Raw genomic sequence first — 20,978 nt, forward strand, 5'->3', positions numbered from 1 at the left:
AAGAAAAAAGATAACTAATTTTTGTTGCGTAAAAGCAAAAATAAATTCAAGAAGTTTAAAATGTAGGTTAAGACATGTTCCTAAAAATAAAATGGTTTTATGTAAAAATATGTCATCATTAATCCATCCCTTTTGATGTTGCGATGTAGTAATATACAGTTCGCCAAATGTAAAAAAAAATCGTATTTTTTTAATTCGATTTCTCAAGAATTATTTGACCGATTTCACTCAGATTTTGTATTTCGCCATGTAAAATTAATTTTTTTAAAATAATGCAAAAAATTGTTAACCATACAACTCCAAATTTTTTCGACTATTTTTAAATAAAATAAGGGGGGGGGGGGGAAATACATATTTACTAAAAGTTGATTTTTCATGGAATTATTTTTGAATAAACGAATTTTATTATTGTGTGAGAAAAAATTTCCAACTCGTTTGAAAAGCTCTTGCGACATGGCAAGACATAGCAAAAAGTGAAATTTACATGAAGGGGTTCAAACTTTCTACCCCTCTCCTGACGAAACTATTGAAACCATTTTTCCCAGATTGCGGTCACCCCCTATATTTTGAGTTTCAGAATACCGAATCCGTCGAAAAAAAGGAATGTTTATTTAGAACGTAAGATTTTGTGTCTGATTTCGTAATTTAAAATAACGTCTGTACTTATTTATTGGCATATTTGAGGTCACCCCCTTAAACCATTAAGACTGAGTCCTGGAATATGAAGATCCAATCATCGGATCAAAATTTATTCAGAGTAGTATGTTTTTTTTCTTTTTTTGGCATTGTACAAAGTATTTTTTTATACAAGTTGTAAGGAAAAAGCGTTTGAGCGAACACTATATCAAGGGAGAAACCGTTCATAACAAATTCTTTTTCACCTATATAGTTAACTTAAAATTTAAAATAAAGAAATGGTAAATTCAGACAAACCTAGAATAAACCAAATGCTGAAACTTTTTCTTAAAATATCAAAAAGCAAACAAACTATGAGGGGATGACTTAGAATTACTCAGCGGGAAAAACCATGCAATAATTATTTTGTATTTTAATATTTTGAAGAAATTTATTCAGCATTTGAAACGTCTTAGTTTAACCTAGTTTTACCTGGACTCATTTTTTTCTAATTTTAAGTTTCAAATCAACACTGGAAGTGAAAAAGAATTTGCTCTGAAAAGTTCCTCCCGCTCAAACATTTTAATAATTTCTAATGTGATCGCAACTTCAGTTTAAAAAATATTAAAAATGCATAGTTTCAGATCGAAACATAACTACTTATATTAATATATTTTGAGAAATACGAACGTTCTTGTTACACTGAGAAAAACTTTAAAATGAAATAATTAAGCTACAATTTTGATTCTTTGTGAAAAAAGTATACGAGAGAGTATGAGAGTTTTAGCGGTTAATGGGTTAAAGCTATGTCCTTCTTTATGGCTGAACTGAACAGTCAGAAGGGGAGGAAATGTTAAATATACTTTTAATAATATGTTTAATTTTCATAAATGAACTGATTATTGTTATTAATTTTACACAGCAACAACTTTCATAAACTGTAAAATACAGATTAGAATAGAAGAAATTTAGTGGGCGTTATTCTAGAATTTCTTTGGATTTTTTTCTACTACAATACTGCTATCCAATTTTTAAGGAAGTTTATTTAGCATTGGACATTTGCTTGCATTTTGAGTTGTGAAAAATATCTTTATTTTTGCGTAATTTGCATGTTGATTTTCTTTAACACGCATTATAAGCTGTTCCCATTTTCTTAAACATTTATTTGACGCTATGCAAAGTTTCTTAAGCACGCATTTGAGTTATGCTTATTTTCTTTTAAACACACATTTCTAGCTCTTCTTATTTTCTTCAACATGCATTTTGAGCTGTTCGTATTTTCTTAAACATGCACCTCAAGCAATGCCCATTTCTTCAAACACGCATTTGAGTTACGTCTTTTTTCTTAAACACGCATTATGAGCTGTTCGTATTTTCTTAAACATGCATCTCAAGCTATGCTCATTTTCTCATACACGCATTTAGTTATGTCTATTTTCTTTAGCAACGCAGTTTGAGCTATATCTACTTTCTTAAATACACATTTAGAGTCATGTCCATTTTTAAACACACTTCTTGAGTTATGTCTATTTCGTTAAATACGCATTTTGAATTACATCTATATTGTTACACGCTCATTTGTGTTAGGTCCAAAATAAAAAGGTTACCTACGAAATGCCAATCTTATAAAAATGCTTACTTTTAGAAATAACTTGATGTGCAACAACTTAAAAACAATGCCTCGTACTCTTATCTTACACTGCTCACAAAGTAGCTTCAACATCATGAAATGCATAAAAAATACTCATTTATTCAGTGTTTAGTATTGTACTCGTTCGTGGGTTTATCTAAGTTTTCAAAGCCGATTTGCAATTATGTTTCACTGTATTTTTCTTCCTTTATTCATTTTATACTACATTGTTTTAAGTTATATCCTTGGATTTAGTTTTTTTGAATGCATCTCCGTTAAGTCGTGCATTTTAAATCTTGTTTTGTTCTTACGAAAAGTATAATGCTTTGAATCTTACGAAATAATTACTTGTTTTTAACTATTTTCATATTCCTTGAGTGTCTACTCGATGATTAAAATTAACATACTATCTATATGCTACCTGCTACATGTGTTGCATATCTGCGTATTATCACACTATCTATGTGCTTGCGTATTTATGTGCAAATCCATCCTTTAAACTATTTAACTAATTTTAACCAAATAAAAACACTCATAAGAATTGTATTGCATGATTATTATAACATTTTCATAAATCTGAAATGTTATGTTTGCAAAATACATGATTATTATAACATTTTCATAAATCTGAAATGTTATGTTTTTAAAATAAAGTTATAGGAATCTGAATTTTTTGTTCTTTTCTGTTCATTTAGTTATAATTTTATGAAAATAATTGAATGATTATTTCAGTTATTTAAAAACTGTGTGTAAATCCATCCTTTAAACTATTTAACTAATTTTAACCAAATAAAAACACTCATAAGAATTGTATTGCATGATTATTATAACATTTTCATAAATCTGAAATGCTATGCTCGTAAAATACATGATTATTATAACATTTTCATAAATCTGAAATGTTATGTTTTTAAAATACATGATTATTATAACATTTTCTTAAATCCGAAATGTATTGTTTCAAAATAAAGTTACAGGAATCTGAATTTTTTGCTCATTTAGTTGTAATTTTGCGAAAATAATTGGGTGATTAGTTCAATTCTTTAAAAACTGAAAATTAGTAAATCTTACGTAAATAACAAACTCTTTTTCAGTGTTTCAAAATTTATGAATAGCAGGATTTAATGTTTTTTTAAGCAAAACTTTAAGGAAGAATTTATTCTCTATAAAACTTCATGAATCAAACTTTATGATTATCGTACTTTTTCAAAAAAACAAAACTTTAAATAATTAACATTTCTAGATGAAAAAAGTTTTTTCCTTGGATTTATGAATTTTATTGAATGATTGTTTTTCACTTTTTATTATACTCAAAATGTAATAATCGCAGTCACATGGTTGGGAAAAAAATATTCTAAAATTTAGAAGCAAGAAAGTTTTTGCAATGCCAAAACTTTTTAAGGAATTTTATAATAAAGGGAAACAATTTTTTTAACATATATATTCCTAACACCTATGTAGCAGAAGAGAATCAAAACATAAGCAAATTTATTTTATTGTTTACTAATTTTGAAGTATTATAAATAAAAACTAAATATTTTTGAATAATTTGATAAAAGAAGAGTTTAGTGGAAGAAACAGGTAAGTGACGTTTTCAGTGTAGCTATAATCAGGTGATGATGTAAAAAGTGGTATGCGAACTATTTTACTATGGATTTATTAATAATTCTTATTTAATTAATAAAACTTTCTGTATTTTATTTTCTATTCTCTAATTTGAAATAAAAAATCGTGCAAGCATACTCAGAATTAGTGTGGTTTTGTAATGTTGAAATTAAAGTAAAAGCAAAAACTATTCTGTTACATTATAAACGTACCCATAACATTCCATAATTTATTTTCCCTGACTACTAAATACCCCTGAAAATATCCCTTACCTGCTTCGTCCACTAAACTCTTCAACTCAAGTTTTTCCTGATTCATCTCACTATACGAAAAAAACATGTAATTATTTTATTTAAAAAATGTGGTTGCTTGTAATGGTTTATGGTTGTTTGTAATCAATAGTAAACAACAGTATTTTTTCGCGATAATTAAAAAAAAATATTATGTTTTTAACCTTCCGTTAGTCGCGCGCACCTCACAGGTGCATCCCTACTGCACTTCCACCTCCTTTGCCGTCAATAGATTTTTCCGGGGGTCGAGCCTAATGTTATCTTCCTAACTTTGGATTACTCAAATGTCCGTGTAAAACCGACCTTAGAACATGTCGATGGAGAGTTGGAACAGCTCAAATCACCCCTCTGGTGCAGCGCGACCATTGACGCAAGTATTATGAATATAATATTTTTATGAATTAAATATATATATTTTATCTCATTTTCTGTCCTTCTCAACGTAACAGGTATAAATGGTCAAGTTATATACACAGAAAATGGTTATGGAGTAAAAAACCGCAGAACCTTCTTGCGTCAATTGGTGGAACATCTTTTGATGGAGGAAGAGATCCGACGCGGGAGCAAGAAAAATTTATCTTCGGTACTTCGCTAAAAAAGTTTTTTGATATTTATCTCTCTAAAGAGTCTTAAATTGGTAACAATTAACTATTTAAACTAGACTAAATTTCATTTGGCTTTCAAAAAATCAGAAACACCTCATAGATGCAACGCGATTAACCATGTCGGAAACAAGTGCGCGACTAACGGAAGGTTAAAAGATGTAAATGCTTACACAGAGAAATAAAGTATGATCAAAACTATCATAATATAGTAAAATTTACAGTGTTTGTGGTTCAATGGGAACACCAAAGAGCTCAGTAGTTTTTACCGAAGTGCTTTGGTAATATAAGGGGGAGCGGAAAGTAATGTCGTTTCGGTTCATTAAGTATTCGTTAGTCTTAAAAACCAGTAAATTTTTTTCGAACCATTTCGATTCATTTTCGATCCGACATTGAAAGGTTGTTGATAACGAGGGTGAATACATTATTGATTTAAAATAAAATCTTCATAACAAATATCAAATGCATCGAAACGACATTACTTTCCGGTCCCTCGAATAATTTTGGTAAAATTAACAATAAAATATGGTTTTAGTAATACGTGATAAAAATTGAAAAATGTAGTAATATTTGGTAGTTTTATCATGATAACTTAGAGTCTGGCATAAAAACCATTTATTTGGAAAAAGTTTTCTTTTTAGTTTTGTACTTTTTACTTAATGTGTGTTAATACGAACTATAATTTTGAAAACCAGCATTTTCGGTAAGCAATCATCACGTGGACGGAAAATCACCAAATGAATGGTTTAAATACCGTATATTTTGGTTTAATAAACCAGAAGTAGTTTTTTTTTTTTTAAACCAGAAATGCACACATGCAATACGGTAATTTTAACTGGAATTTTTTCTCCGTGTATAAAAAAACTTACTTTTATGCTATATGTTTTTATATAGAGTGTAAATGATGGAAAGAATCTGCTGTTTGATTACACAAAATATTTCTCATTGTAAACAAAAAGGTCAAAATCATTACCAGTGCTTCAAACATGGCAAATGAGACCATGAGTACAAAAGAAAACTTCTGCATGAGTGATTTGGACAAAATACTTTCTTTTGAATTTTCTAACAGTAGCGGAACGCTTTCCATTCAATATTCAACTAAGCAAAATATTAATTGAACAGTTATTATTGTAAGTGTTAGGATAAATTAATACTTCTAACATAGACTTTATTAAGTAGTTTCAAAAACATTAATCTAAGCAAGCCAAATTTTTTTTCAAGTATATTAAACAGTTAAATGATGAGTCATACAAGCGATTCTCAAACTATTTACGTAATGCGTAGTTTATAATGTGATGCTTTTAATAAAATGATTTGTGATTAAGAATAAAAAAAATAACAAATAATAAATATTCTGAAATTAGCCTCTTAGGCTTAGGCCATAGTAGAAAACCTCATTTATTTTCTTTCAAAGGTGATATTTTTATATCATACTGTTTCTTAATACTGTTTCCAGTTAGGTATCTAAAAAGTTTCTTAAATGTCCTCTAGATCACAGCAGATTACACAGAAACATCTTTTTGCTGGCATGGAAATTGCTGTGTGTTTCACCAAAAATGCCCTTCACCAAATAATTTTAAAATGTGGCTTATCATTATATTCCCCCATGGTCATCAATTACATTTTTAATTTAGGAGTAAATTTAAAATAAATTCAAATTTAAAGAGTGTCATTTAGCACCCTTAAGTTAAGAATGATAATATTTAATTTTTGTTATGAAATGGCTTCAATCAATACAGCATTAAGAAGCACTTTTTCGAAATTTGAAAATTTTGCAATAAACTCCGCTCTTTAGTATTGTTTCTAGGTACATACTTTTTAAGTTTCAGTAATTTGCACCAAAAAAACCATAATAGTGGTAATCTTGATTTTTAAAAAAAGCTCTTCTGAAAAACTTGAAAATGAATGTGATTGATCATAATGTTACATTATAATGTTCCATACATATATAAAACTTCATACAGCAGTCATAAATTCCGAAAAAATTTAGCATAAAACTTACAAATCCTGTTTATAAACAAAACAACAAAATAAGACAAAAATGTATTAATTTGTTTTGCTTTGAAAAGTTTATTTACAGAACGCAATGTTATTATTTTGAATTAGTGTCAATTCTCGATAAACAAGGTCAAATGAATATTGAAATAATGACTGATAATCACGTATAGTTATGAAAAAAAATTCAAGGATTTTATTTCAATTGCTAAAACCATTTTAACACGTTCATTCTAACTGTTCATGAACACAATATGAAAATATCTTGCTCTTAATCTGTTAAGAACTGCTATATTTTCCATTTCAAAAGTTTAGTTAATTTTTTCAACAAAACTCGTTTCTATTAAAATTTAAAAGTTAAGTGTGTTCTTATCATTATATCTAAATGCTTTGAATTGTCATTAGAATTCTTACTCAGTACCGAAAAAGAATAAGGAATTTAACCATAACGGTAATTTTATTTTCCTTTAATTTCTCATAAATACTTTCAAAATTTAAATGAGATGAAGATTGAAACAATCACGCAAAGCAACACTTAAAAACCATTTTTAAAAAAGGTTTTATTTTCTTTCTTTCTTTTTTAACCTTTATTCTTTTGCGGTTTCCTTAACGAATCGCCATTAAAGAGAAAATGCTCGACCTTTTTTTCAAATTGCTTTCTGAGAAAAAAAAGTACGGTCAAAACTAACAGAACATGCCAAAATTTACCATGTTTTTGGCTCTATGGGAACACCTAAAAACTCGGTAATCTTTACCTAAGCGCTTTGGTTATGATTCTGGTAATATTAACAATGAAATATGATTTTATTATAAGTGATAAAATTACCTAAAAGTGATAAAATTTGGTGATAAACCTTAAAGTATTTATAAAAACTATTTATTCGATTAAATTTAGTGTTCAGTTTTGTATTATACAAAAAAGTGGTAATAAGATCTATTATTTTAAAAATCAAAATTTCCGGTTAGCTGTTACCATATGAATGGAAAAATCAGCAAATAAATAGTTTAAACACCAAATAATTTTTTTTAAAACCAGAATAATAGTTTTCTTAATCGAAAATGTCATTACAATACAATACGGTAATTTTACCAGAATTTTTTTCTTTGTGCAATATTGATTTACGAATATCTCCGGCAAATCTGATATCCTTAAGCCTGAATTTTAAATGATGATAACATATGAGCCATAATTTTTAAGAGTGGAACAAGTCTATTTGAAGCTTTAAAATAGTTTATTTTTATTTATTTTTTGATGTTCCATAAAAATGTAGTATTATAAACGTCACCTAAATTGATTAGCCTATGATAATATTTCTAAATTCATTGAAACACTATCTCTTAAGAGTCTGGAAAATGGGTGAGGAGAAGTATTTATTCCACTTATAAAAATAACTGCATGAATACGATTTTTATCTGTTACTTGGAAGTAAGGCTCTTATACTATCAGAGCTGACCTATCAAGCAATATTGGAGCAAACAAGTTCGCAAGTTAACGTTATGTTAGTATTAGCTATGTTATTACAGAGATGTCAACTGCTCTGGACACTCCAAAAAAATTTAAAAAACGGTAAATAACTACAAAGTAAATTTTGCAAATAGTTGACAATATTTTCTTGCTTTTTAAAATGTAAAGCATGTAATAAATACTATAAAGTGGTGAATTATATAAGCCTACGAATTGTTTAGAAATAGTGGTGGATTAAAATCTACTAAATCGAACTCATTAAACCAAGAATTACAATTAATAAACTACCTCTTGAAAATATTTATTCGCTGTGCCTATGTTAGCTCTTTGCTCCAACAATAAATGATAAGTCGGCCTGTCTAATTCAGAAGCTCTACTTGGAAGAAATCAAACGCATTAATGCGATAAAAAAAACTATAAATATAACTACAGAGAAAGTATCTATTTATACTTTATTATCTCGTCTATACAATTAGCGTACTTAAGGTTAGACCCTTGAACCATTAAGATTGCATCTTAGATCGTGAAAATCTAAACATTAGACAAAAAGCTTTTAAGGTACCGCACTGCACGCTAACTATTTATTTTAAAATGTTTACTCTTGGAGTAAAAATTCTAGTTAGATTATCGTACTGTGTGGTAATGACAGACGCCCGGCGGCTGAGTGGTAGCGCTCCGTGCTCCCGTGCCACAGGTCCTGGGTTCGATCTTCGGGACGGGCAAGGTTGACTCAGCCTTTCCTCCCTTCAGTGGGTCGATAAATGAGTACCAAGCATGTTGGGAACTAAACACTGGGGGTTTCGCGTTCGGCTGACCACCTAACCGGAACATCTGCTCCTGCACCCCAGAGCCCAAGGTCAAGAAAACTGAGATGATCACAGTAGGCCTTGGCCCTCTATGGGCTGTCACGCCACTGAGTTTAGAGTTTATGGTAATGACATTTCTAGTAAACAAACAAAAAACAAAACAAAAAACCTAATTCTGGTTAATATAACCAAAATATAAAACTAACCATTTCATTTGTAATTTTTCCGTTCATATGCTTAACCGAAAATTCTGATTTTCATATTTATAGTTTTTATATTTATAGTTTTTGTATTTGTAGTTTTCATATTCATATAGTTTTATGCCATTCTCTAAGGTATATGATAAAATTACCAAATTTTATCATGTATTAAAAAACCGTATTTTATTGCTAATTTTACCAAAAATCATTACCAAAACGCTTCGGCAAAAATTAAGGAGTGTTTTAGTGATCCCATAGAGCCAGAAACACGGTAAGTTTTACCCTATTCTGGTAGTTTTGACCATACTTTTTTATCAGCGCTCGAGACCCTTGAACCATTAAGGTTAAACCCTTGAACCATTAAGATTTTATCTTAGTACGTTAAACTGCAATCATTAAATAAGAAGTTATAACGGTACCGCGCTGCATACTAGATATTTATTTTGAAAATGTTTACACAATCTAACTACAATAGATATAAATGTTACTTTTCACTAAATTCATTTTACATACTTTTAAGATAATATAAGCAGCTTTGACATACTGAAACGTATTCTATGAACAATTACTGTTTAATTTCCTTCATTATTCTTAAAACCTTGAAAATCTAAAATCGCCATTTTAATACATCATTCTTTCCTCTTTCTTTTATATTTGGTCAATGATGTGTCCATTTCTTCGTTTATAAATCTTACAAAGCTGACCCATGTCCTATCTCTTGAATAGTAATTTCGATTTTATCATTATATGCTTCCGTTATAACGCTTTTGAATTGTTCAAAGCAGAATTTGAGTTTGCAATAAAGAAAACTTCACAGTTTCAATAGATGTTTATTTCTATTTCAATAGATTATCTTTTATTTTAGTTCAAAAGATGTATTTATTTTTTAAATTTACTTTCCGATATTGCAAACCAGTTTACTCATTAAAACATTTTATTTTTGCTGTTGCTACTTAATAAGGTAAGCTGTGTTACAATAATGGAAATAAATACTTCATTTTAAAGATTTGTATAACACTTTTTTTCTAAATTGTATTGATTTGTTCACGAAATGCACCAAATCAAAATTATTCTTTTTCTGTGATATAAAGGAATTAAAATTTAATAAATGCACAGAAATAAAAAAAATCATTTTTGATGATAAAAGACCAAAATATCTGTTTTATCCCATGCAAAAGACCGATTTGGATTTTATCATTATATGCTTCCATTTTTAATACTTTTGAATTGTTCGAAACATTATTTGAGTTTGCAAAGTAGAAAACTTCAATTTTAATCTACCAATTATTTTATTTAATGAAGTTTCAATAGATTTTTATTTATGTTTCAGTAGACTAACTTTAATAGGTTCTTCAGAAAATCAATACGAAAAACATTTTGATACTAGAAAACAGATAATATCTGTTTTATCCCATGTAGAAGAGCAATTTAGATTTTAATTATTATATGCTTCCATTTTTAACACTTATGAATTAGTCAAAACTGTATTTGAGTTTGAAAAGAAAAAAAAACTCTTCCGATTAGTTTATTTTACTAAGTTTCAATAGATTTTTATTTATGTTCCAGTAGACTGCCTTTAATAAGTTTATCGAAAAATCAATACGAAAATCAGTTTTGATACTAGAAGACCAAAAACATCGGTTTCATCCTATGTAGAGGAGCAATTAAGATTTTATTATTATATGCTTCCATTTCTAACACTTTTGAATTGTTCTAAACAGTATTTGAGTTTGCAGAGTAGAGAAATTTACTTTTAATTGACCAATTATTTAATTTTATGAAGTTTCAATAGATTTTTATTTATGTTTCAGTAAACTACCCTCAATAAGTTTATCAGAAAATCAATACTAAATTAAATTTGATACTAGAAGACCGAAAATATCGGTTTTATCCTATGTAGAAGAGCAATTAAGATTTTATTATTATATGCTTCCATTTTTAACACTTTTGAATTGTTCAGAACAGTATTATAGTTTACTTGACTACCTTTTATAAGTTTAATAGATGAGTATTAGTAATAAATTAAATAGAAATATAACATATTATTTGTGGTTTGTTGTCAATGATATTGAAAACCATTTTATTGATTTAAATTATTTTTCTTTTTGCTGATGTTATCTGACAAAAAAAAGCCACATCATAATAGCGTAAATAAGTACTTCGTGACTTAGCTTTTTTTAAAAAAAAAAAAAAAAATATTTTTTTAATTGTACTCAGGCTATTATTTGATGACTATTTCATACCATGAAAAAAACGGTTTTTAGATAATAACATACTTTTTAATGACTTTTGAAGGTTCGTAACTGTTATAAGCGTTCACTGTTATGATTTCATTACAGTTACTGTTAGGTTTCAATTTTCATAAGTTATAATTGTTGTGAGTTCGTAATTGTTATAAGCTATCATTGTTTTGAATTCATAACATTTACTGTTAGGTCTGCAATTTTATATGTTATAACAACTGTTGTGTGTGAGTTCGTTGCAATAACTGATATTTTATAACTGTTGTGAACTCATAACTGTTGAGTTCATAACTTTTATAAGCTCTAAGTTCTGTAAGTTCGTAATTGTTATAAGTCAGGGATGGGCAAACTTTTTTGGTCGAGGGCCAAAAATCAAGAAAAAAAATTTTGGTGGGCAAGTAAAAACTTCAATATTTAAAAAGAAAAAAAAAGCGATATACAAGTTTTAATTTAAATATTTAGTGAGATGAAGAAATTGCGATTTCATTTTTAAAAGCTCCTTATATTAAGGTTCGCAGTGAGACATGCTTATTTTAAGGAACAAGGCTAAATGCTTTTCTGTTAGTCTACTTCTGAAATGATTTTTTCTAAGGTTCATAGTTGAAAACTCTTGTTCACGTATATAAGATTAAACAAGCATAGCACTGATTTTCTGGGCATGAAATATTAAATTTTGGAAACTAGCTTTTGGTAATGATTTGTAAAACTTTGGCATATTTAGAAACAACTGCTTCAGATGATTGTTAGATTGTCCGCTCTTTGGAGCGTAAAATGCGCAGTCTGCCAAATGTGAAGAACAATTTACCTGTATTAGATTCCATAAGTCAGCTCCTCGCGAAAGACAAACGCTAGTTGGAGCCAATCTACGTCTATTCTATAAAGAACTTCTGCTTTCAACATTTTACCAATTGAAGCTGTCTGTGCTAACTATTTCCATCAATTTATGTTTTGTAGAACAAAAATAGAGAAAGTAAAAATGTCACCAGTACTTTGTTAAAAAAGGAGAAACAGAAATAATTTTAAACATAGTCGACAAGAAAATGGATGTATATTGTTTATATTTGCCACTGATCGGAAAATAAAAATTCTATCCGCGGGCCGGATAAAATCTTCCGGCGGGCCACAGTTGGCCCGCGGGCCGTAGTTTGCCCATCCCTGTTATAAGTTATCATAGTTTTAAGTGAGTAGCAGTAGCAGTTACTGTTAATTTTCGTCCATATCTTGCCAATGCCTTCTATGCAGATTATGAAAATTGGATAAAATTCCTTTATGAAAAAAAGTCACAATTTAAAAAAAAATTAAAAGTGTTAATGGTCTTTGTTTTTTAATATTTATAAAGTATCCCTAACAGTCGAATCACCGATCATCAAAAAAAAACTAATAATCATTCAGATATTTAAAATATTTGTTCGTTTAAAAGAGCAGTCAAGTCTTTTCAGTAAGATAACATGTATAGTTTAAAATTAAAGCTTAATTTCGAGTTTAGGGACTTGAACTGTGATGTTTTTTTATTCCTTGGCGAACTTTGTTATTAAGTACAGTAACTTTGCTTAGCTTATAAAAATCATCTCATATTTACAAAGCTCAAAACTATTTAACAAGCAATAGCCAGAAATCTTATTGAATACGTCCTATGACTCTAGAGCTTTACTTCTTACTTAAATATGAAGCTTAAAAGAAAGTAAGTTCATAAATGTGAAGAAATTTTTTTTTTAATTTGGTGAATTAAACTAAAATTATAAAAATCATCTCATATTTATAAAGCTCAAAACTATTAAGCAAGAAATAATCATAAATCTTATTAAGTACGTCCTGTGACCTAGCTTTAAATAATTGCAGAAAATGCGATTTTTACTTAAATATGTAGATTAAAGGAAAGTGAGTTTATGAATGTGAAAAAAATTCTTTTTTTTTAAAATTTAGTGATTTAAATTGAATTTATAAATATCATCTCATATTTATAAAGCTCAAAACTATTATCTAAGCAATGACCAGAAACCATATTAAATCGTCGTAAGACCTTAGCATTAAATAACAGTAGAAAATGTGATTTTTTTCCCCTAGAAACATGTAGCTTAAACAAAACTAAGCTCATAAATGTGAAGAAAAATATTTTTTTTAAAATTCAATTAATTAAATTTATTAAAATTATAAAAATCACCTCATATTTACAAAACTTAAAACTATTAAATAAGCAATAACCAAAAAACTTTTTAAATCGGCGTGAGACCCTAGATTTAAATATCTGCAGAAAATGCAATTTTCAATTAGAAATATGTAGCGTAAAAGAAATTAAGTTCATAAATGCGAAAAAAATATTTTTTTAAAAATTCAGTTAATTAAATTTAATTAAAATGTTTGATTTATTTTTTAATATCAGATAAAAAGGGATACATTTTAATTTTTAGTTCTTTTTAATCAATGTAGAATGTTTTTATTGAGTATTTTTATTCCTTTTAGTCATAAAAAACAAACTCACAAAACTCAAATAATAAGAAATTTATAAGCCATGAAACTGTCCAAAAAGTTACTCGGATCAAATTTTCCACCAATCTTATCATTTTTTTATTGTTACTAAAGCGTCCCACCAATGAGGGTAAAACCAATTACATTTTTACGTAAGCACTCTCTTAGAGAAAACATACAAACGAAAAAACAAATTTTAAACTATTAACTCAAAATAATCTATTTAAAGAGATAAAATTTTACAAAGCCTTGACCAATATATTGGATGCTGGATTTCAATGGGATAATAAAAGAAAAAGATTTTTTTAAACTAAATAAATTCTATTTTTTAATCTCACTCAAACCTAGATCCAAATATAATATTTTCGAAAAAAAAATATTAGCTCCTATTTGTTACCTAACAGGTTTCATGACCGATTTAAATATAATGAAATTCTGAAATAATAAAAAAATCGGCAATTTCAAGCCTTTAATTTACATTTTTCTGAAAGATCGTCTGATTTATGATTTGGAAACGATTTCCTCAAATACATAATTTATAGAATTAATTTTACTCGCAAAATAAATAGGCGATGCACCCTTTCGTATATTTAAAATTGCGGAAACATTAGATGCGAAACGAAAGTAGAGCATTGAAGGAAAAAAAAGTGTTTATGATGTAATAGTTTATTTTCTTTTGTTACGAAAAACGAAGAAGATAGGGTCGCATCATCATATACTGTTTTAAAAAGAAAACAAAGAAAAAGAAAAATGTAAGTCAGTTGCATCATATCGTCTGGCAAATCACTAGTTTTTTCGCAATCGAAGCTATCAATTTCTTTTATTGAAACGATGAAATCACTTTTCGTGAAATTACAAAATTGCTTTTGCCAGCTCTCTAAGAGAAAAATACTAAATTTTACAATTAGATCGTTTGTTTTTTATCGATCACGATCATAAATATAGGTTAAAAAATTTTTGATATTAATTTTTTAACGGGATTCCAGAGAAACAATTTATATTGTTTTCTAAGTTTCCGGCTTTATTTTATCTATTTTCACTGTTTCTTCAGAATTAGTAAATGAGGTTATTTAACAATGAAATTATGTTTTTTTGTGGTTCAATAAGTTTTAAACTTTTAGTTTCATACTTCATTTTATAACATTTAATAAAAATTTAATTAAAATTGTGAATATAAATATTTATGATACTTTACAAAATGAACTAATTTATTTTTTATAATAATTTGATCTTACGAATTACAAAAAGAAAAATTTTTGATTAAAAAATAATTTTCTTAATTTTTGTTATGTGCTTTATGTTTTTTAATTATTTTAGTTCAATTTTATTCAAAATAATCAAATTAGATAAAACTATATTTAAATAAAAGTATACTTTGTCAGGAAAATAAGTTTTAGTTTAAATTTCAGAAATCGTTTTATATAGCGGACATAATATTAAAATTGTGAGTTTACACTGTTATGATACTTAACGAAAATAATTTTATTTATTTATTCATCTTATTAACTTCTTCCCTACAGATGGTCTTTAGAAAATAATTTATATCGTTTTCTCACTTTTTTTAAAAAAAATTTTATAACAAAAATTTAAAAGTATTTTATATCATTTTCTAAGTTTTAAATTTATCTTTTTGGTATGTTATGTATCATATTTGCTCAGAATTATCAAATTAGTTAATGCTATTGAAATTTTTTAATAATTACATTTAAAAAATTTTAGAACATAAAAACATTTCAGTACGATTTTTTAGTATTGTTGCTATTTTTACGAGAAATATTTTTTATCAAAACCAAATTTCATTGCATTTTTCATATAGCCACGCTAAATCTTGCTTTTTTGGGGGAGGGGGGGGGTGAGAAGGCCCCTAAGAACCCTGCGCCTAAAATTCTACAAAATTCATGGAACACCGTAACAGAAGTAAAAATTCTGAAAAATAGCATGGAATGAGATGGATTGTTTAAAGTAACAAACCTATTTATATTCTAAGACCTTTAACCATATTATTATGCAAATTTGCTGCATTCTTAATTTGATGATAATTTTAACAATGTGTCTGTTTCAGTTGTATCATAGAGTCGTTTAATCGGATTTAAATGGTTTAATTTTCACTATATAATATGGTTCAATTCATTCCAAAAATTTTAACATTGAATACCGAAAATTTGAAGACATTTTTGACAGCATTCAATTGATAACAAATATTTGATTTTTAATTTAAGTTCTGACTTTTGGACAACAAAATTAAATTTCATAATCGAAGACTTATGCTTTTGTGAAAGATTAATAACTACTCTGTCAGTAATTTTAGAGGCTGTTGAACCTTAATATCGTTCAAACTTGTTGCCACCTTACTATATGGTACAAAGTTGAACCATAGTAGCGTACTTTTTAAACTTGATAAAACGATACTAGATTATGGTTAATATAGTGCAAATCTGAACTATAGTATCGAATTTCTTAAACTTGATTAAACGATATTAGTTTAGAGTTAGTATAGTGCAAAGTTGAATCACACACGGAGAAAAAAAATCCGGTTAAATTAATATGCTGTATGGTACTGGCAATTCCGGTAAAAAAGAAAAACGCAGTTCAGGTTAATTAAACCAAAATATACGGTATTTAAATTATTCATTTGGTATTTTTACGTTCATGTTGTAACGTTTACCGGCATTTCTGGTCATCAAAATTATAGCTCTTATTACCACACATTTAGTAAAAAATACAAAACTGAAAAGTAAATTTAACCGCATAAATGACTTTTATGCCATGCTCTAAGGTATTAAAAAAAATACCAAGTTTTATCTCCTATTTTTAAAACCATATTTTATTAATTTTACCAAAATCATTACCAAAGCGCTTCAGTAAAAACAACCAAGCTTTTTGATGCTCCTATAGAGCCAAAAACACGGTAAATTTTACCATAATTTGAAAGTTTTGACCATACTCTTTTTCTTAGTGTAGCATCGTACTTCTTTAACTTGATTAAAAGATACTAGGTTATAGTTAATGTGGTACTAAGTTGAACCGTAATATCGCTCTTCTTTAACTTGATTCAAACTTGTGCTTCTTTGACTTCTTCAAAGCTGAACCATATTATCGTACATCTCAACCAAGATTACACGATTCTAGAGCTCAACTTGTACGCCAATATAATTAATTCAATTTAACACCTTATTATGTCTGAAGCGAATGTGAACCAGATTATAATTCAATGTTTAACTGATTTTTCTGACTCGAACTAACTAAGTCAAAACTTTATTTTTACATTTTTTTAAATCAATTTTGAGAATAAAATGACACAATTGTTGAAAAGTAGAAAACCCTGCACCGTAAAGAACCATACGATATCACTTTCTAAAAAGTCAAAATATTATTTGACCTCATCATTAGTCCAAATGACCACCGTCAAGATATCTGTAATTATTACACAAATTTATATTGGGGAAATAAAATAAAAAATAGTAAACAATATAAATATAGTTTTGCTAATTTTCTTATTAATCAATTTTGAGTATAAAATGACAGTATTGTCGAAAAGTAAAAAACTCTTCGTCGTAACTAACCATACTATATCACTTTCTAAAAAGTCAAAGTATTATTTGACCTCATCATTAGTCCGAATGACAACCGTCAATAACAATAGGACAATTAAGAAGAAAAAAAAATCGCTCACGGTGATTAAGAAATGTCAAGGTTAAATACCTTATATTTTGTATATATATTTGATTCCATCACACAACAATGTCCTTCAATAAAGATAGAAGAAAACAATCTAGCTTAAATCAGAAATAATTTTAATATTTTTTGCATGCATTTATTTAATTATATCACTCTGTTTTGTTAGGGTGAAATATGAGGCAATAGCTTGCAAAAGAATAACACTTTATTACACAATCAATATAAATATCGTATTACCAGCATTATTTTATTGTTATTAATTTTTCATTTATTTATCTGATCAATTATTAAGGTCCTAAATTTTCAGAGAACTGTGCAGAATTAATATTGCATATTCATATCTGCCAACATTCACTCTTTTCGAGAATGGATTTTCCAAGTGGTAGTAAGACAATTACCGCAAAACTATCTTCCTCAAAAATATATTTATATTTTAATCAGGTTGAAATTCGCTATTGTAAGGACTAATATGCTTTTATATATTTGTTGTAATTATTTAAATGTAGTGGTGGTCAAACTGATTTAAAATTATTAATATAATTCAAACAGTTTAGTGAAATAACATGAATTTCGCTAGCACTTTAAATATGAAAATAAAATCTTCCGGGAAAGCCGGAAGAGTTGGCAGCTATGCATATTTAAAGACATTACCAATCCATTAATTTCAATCCAATACCTATTACATATACACATTTCAAATTTTTCCAATATTATTATAATTTAGGGAATTATTTATTTATAATTAGGTTTTGTTAAATTATTGGAGTATATAAAAAACGAATAAGAATTTTATTTTTCGAATGAAAATAAAAAATTAAGGAACCCACAGCAAACATTCCATACATTAAAAATGAATATGATTTTATATAAATTTTTTTTTTTTCAAATAAGAAATTATTTGAAAAAAAAAAAGAAATCATTATTTGTTATTTGAAACAAATTCTGATCAAATCTGAAACGAACAATAAGAACAGTGCTTAAAAAAATAAGCGAAATACCCTGAATAACTTTTGATCTTATGATCGGATTTTCAAGTACTATCATTCAATCTTAATGGTTTGTGGGTGGGACCTCAAATATGATAATTAGTTATCGGAGACTACATTTTAAGTTAAGAATTCTGACACAAAAATGTACGTTCTCTGAATAAACATACCTTTTTTCCAGACAGATTCAGATTTCAGCCCCTCAAAATATAGAGGTAGCCGCTGTCTGTGAAGTATGGTCCCAATATTTTGGTCTGGAGAGGGATCCTAAGTTTGGACCAATCGACCAATTAATGTTAATTTTACTTTCTGCGAATTTCGCCACATCTCCAAAAATTATTGAGCGAATTGAAAAATGTTTACACACATTTAAAAATTGGCTATTCAAAGATAATTCCAGGCAAAAAAAAATTTAAATTATTTTATTTAATAATGGTTGAAACAATTTTGAATTGTAAGGTATAAAAATTTTTGCATCATTTTGAATAATGCAATTTTATATGGAAAAATACAGAATTTGAACGAAATCAGTCGAATAGTTCCTGAGAAATCTAATTTTGTCGTAATTTAGTGGATTAATTAGTGGAAATCATAATTTAAAAAGAATTCTCAAGAATATTATTACATAAAATAATAAAAAAAAATAATAATTTTTAATAATTATTTTTTACGTGGAATAGAATAAATGAATAGTTATAAAAGTTTTTAGCGTTGAAGTTTGGGAAAAGAGATTAAGGAAATATTTTTAATTAAATAAATCCAATACAATTTAACCGCAAAAATGAAATAATTTTAAACTAGCATTAAGTAAATATTTAAGAATCTAAAAAAATTATAATAAAATAAGGAAAGGAAAAAACTAACATACCGCACTAGGCATCAGAGGTGTAGTGAAATTTTGAGTCCAAACTTGCAATCCGAAATTCCTAAACTTATTTATGATATCTTCTCTGACTTTCTCCTTACTTTCGGGATTGATAATATGCTCTCTTGGAAAACTAAACATATTTTCAATCATACTTCTTAAAGAATGGATATCAGTTCCAGACACTTTACAAGGCTCAGTTTCATTTTCATTTCTTTTCCCAAACCATCCACCAAAGAAGCTTGTCGAACTTTTCTTTTCCTGTTTTTCCTCTTCTTTAATTTTAGCCGAAGCTCTGTTTGCGCTACTGGCTTCTAAATCATTATCTTCATCGCCAACTTTAGACACTTCTAAATTTTCATTTTCATTCCTTTCTCGATCTGGTGCTTCGAAATCAACGTTAGGGACTTCTGGCGATGTTTGGCGCACATCTTCTTCAGTCGCCATTTCATTTGTTTCAAGAGATGTTGGGATTGAATTTGTGGCAGAAGATGTTAAAATACTGCTGGTAGTATCAGGAGCTGTTCGGATGCTACTTGGACGAGATGTTGTTTCTGCACCAGTGGTATCTGGCATAGGAATCATTCCATTTGTATCATCAAAAGGATTCTTTCTGTCGATGCTATTTGAACCAACTTGATTTGGATTTTGCGGCACTGTCTCATCCCCGACGCCTTTAGGAACTATGTTATTTGTATTTTCGTGCGGATTTGGAAGGTTTCCTCGATTGGTTTTTCCAGGAAAACCAAATCCAAACGTTTGAGGGAATCCAAAATTATGACTGTTGGCGTCTTTACCAAAGACAACATTAGTCATATGACGAATATCTTGAGGCAAAACCTGATTTGGCAACTCATTATTGTTGTTGTTGTTATTATTAGAGCTATGTTCAAACCACGTATATTCACTATATTCTTCAACATGAACGTAATATTAGGATCTTGTCTATGTATCATTTGCCTATACCTATATGTCGTCTTGGGTGCTCCACCTTGCGAAGAAAATGGCTGGAAATTATACTGCTGATTCCACCAGAACGGAAGAGCACATTCTTGAGATATATCAGCTAAAAGTAATACTTGTACTAACAAGTACCAAGGAAATGCCATTATTCCTCAATAAAATCTGATCCTAATTTTTAAATTATTACAAATTTGGCACCACGATTTAAAGATTAAAATGCATCAACAAAAACTTGCATGATAGCTAATATTCGAAAAATGCAGCATTCAATAAAATCTTACTCACAAATGAGCAGAAAAAGCATTCAAACCTCGCTCTATATGCTAAAATAAGTCAACAAAGCTTGAAGGAAAATGAAAGTTCGAACCAAAAAAAATGCCGGTAGAGAGAAATCGGAAGATAAAAAATGAAGTTCAATAGGCTATATGATCTTCAGAGACAAAGTATCATCAAGTTCAGCATGAACGATTTTTGGTCATTCATAGATAATCATTTCCAGCAGCTATGCGTGTTGTCCATCCTATCTCAGAGAGTGAAGTAGTGAAATTGATAGACAGGTTTCGCTTAGC

At 28.2% G+C, this 20,978-nt stretch overlaps 1 non-coding gene across 1 annotated transcript in view; it reads right to left on the reverse strand.

Moving 5' to 3' along the window:
- The window catches only part of LOC107443337 (uncharacterized), a 52,075-nt gene extending 31,376 nt beyond the window's left edge, over positions 1-20,699 (reverse strand). Inside the window, exon 1 of the transcript XR_015430731.1 lies at positions 19,450-20,699. This is a non-coding gene — a transcript (uncharacterized LOC107443337). The remainder of the gene's footprint in view (positions 1-19,449) is intronic.
- Positions 20,700-20,978: the final 279 nt, after the last annotated feature.

This window comes from Parasteatoda tepidariorum, chromosome 12, assembly GCF_982258835.1.
Source record: "Parasteatoda tepidariorum strain Cologne lab strain chromosome 12, Ptep-v5.0, whole genome shotgun sequence".
NCBI lineage: Eukaryota > Metazoa > Arthropoda > Arachnida > Araneae > Theridiidae > Parasteatoda > Parasteatoda tepidariorum.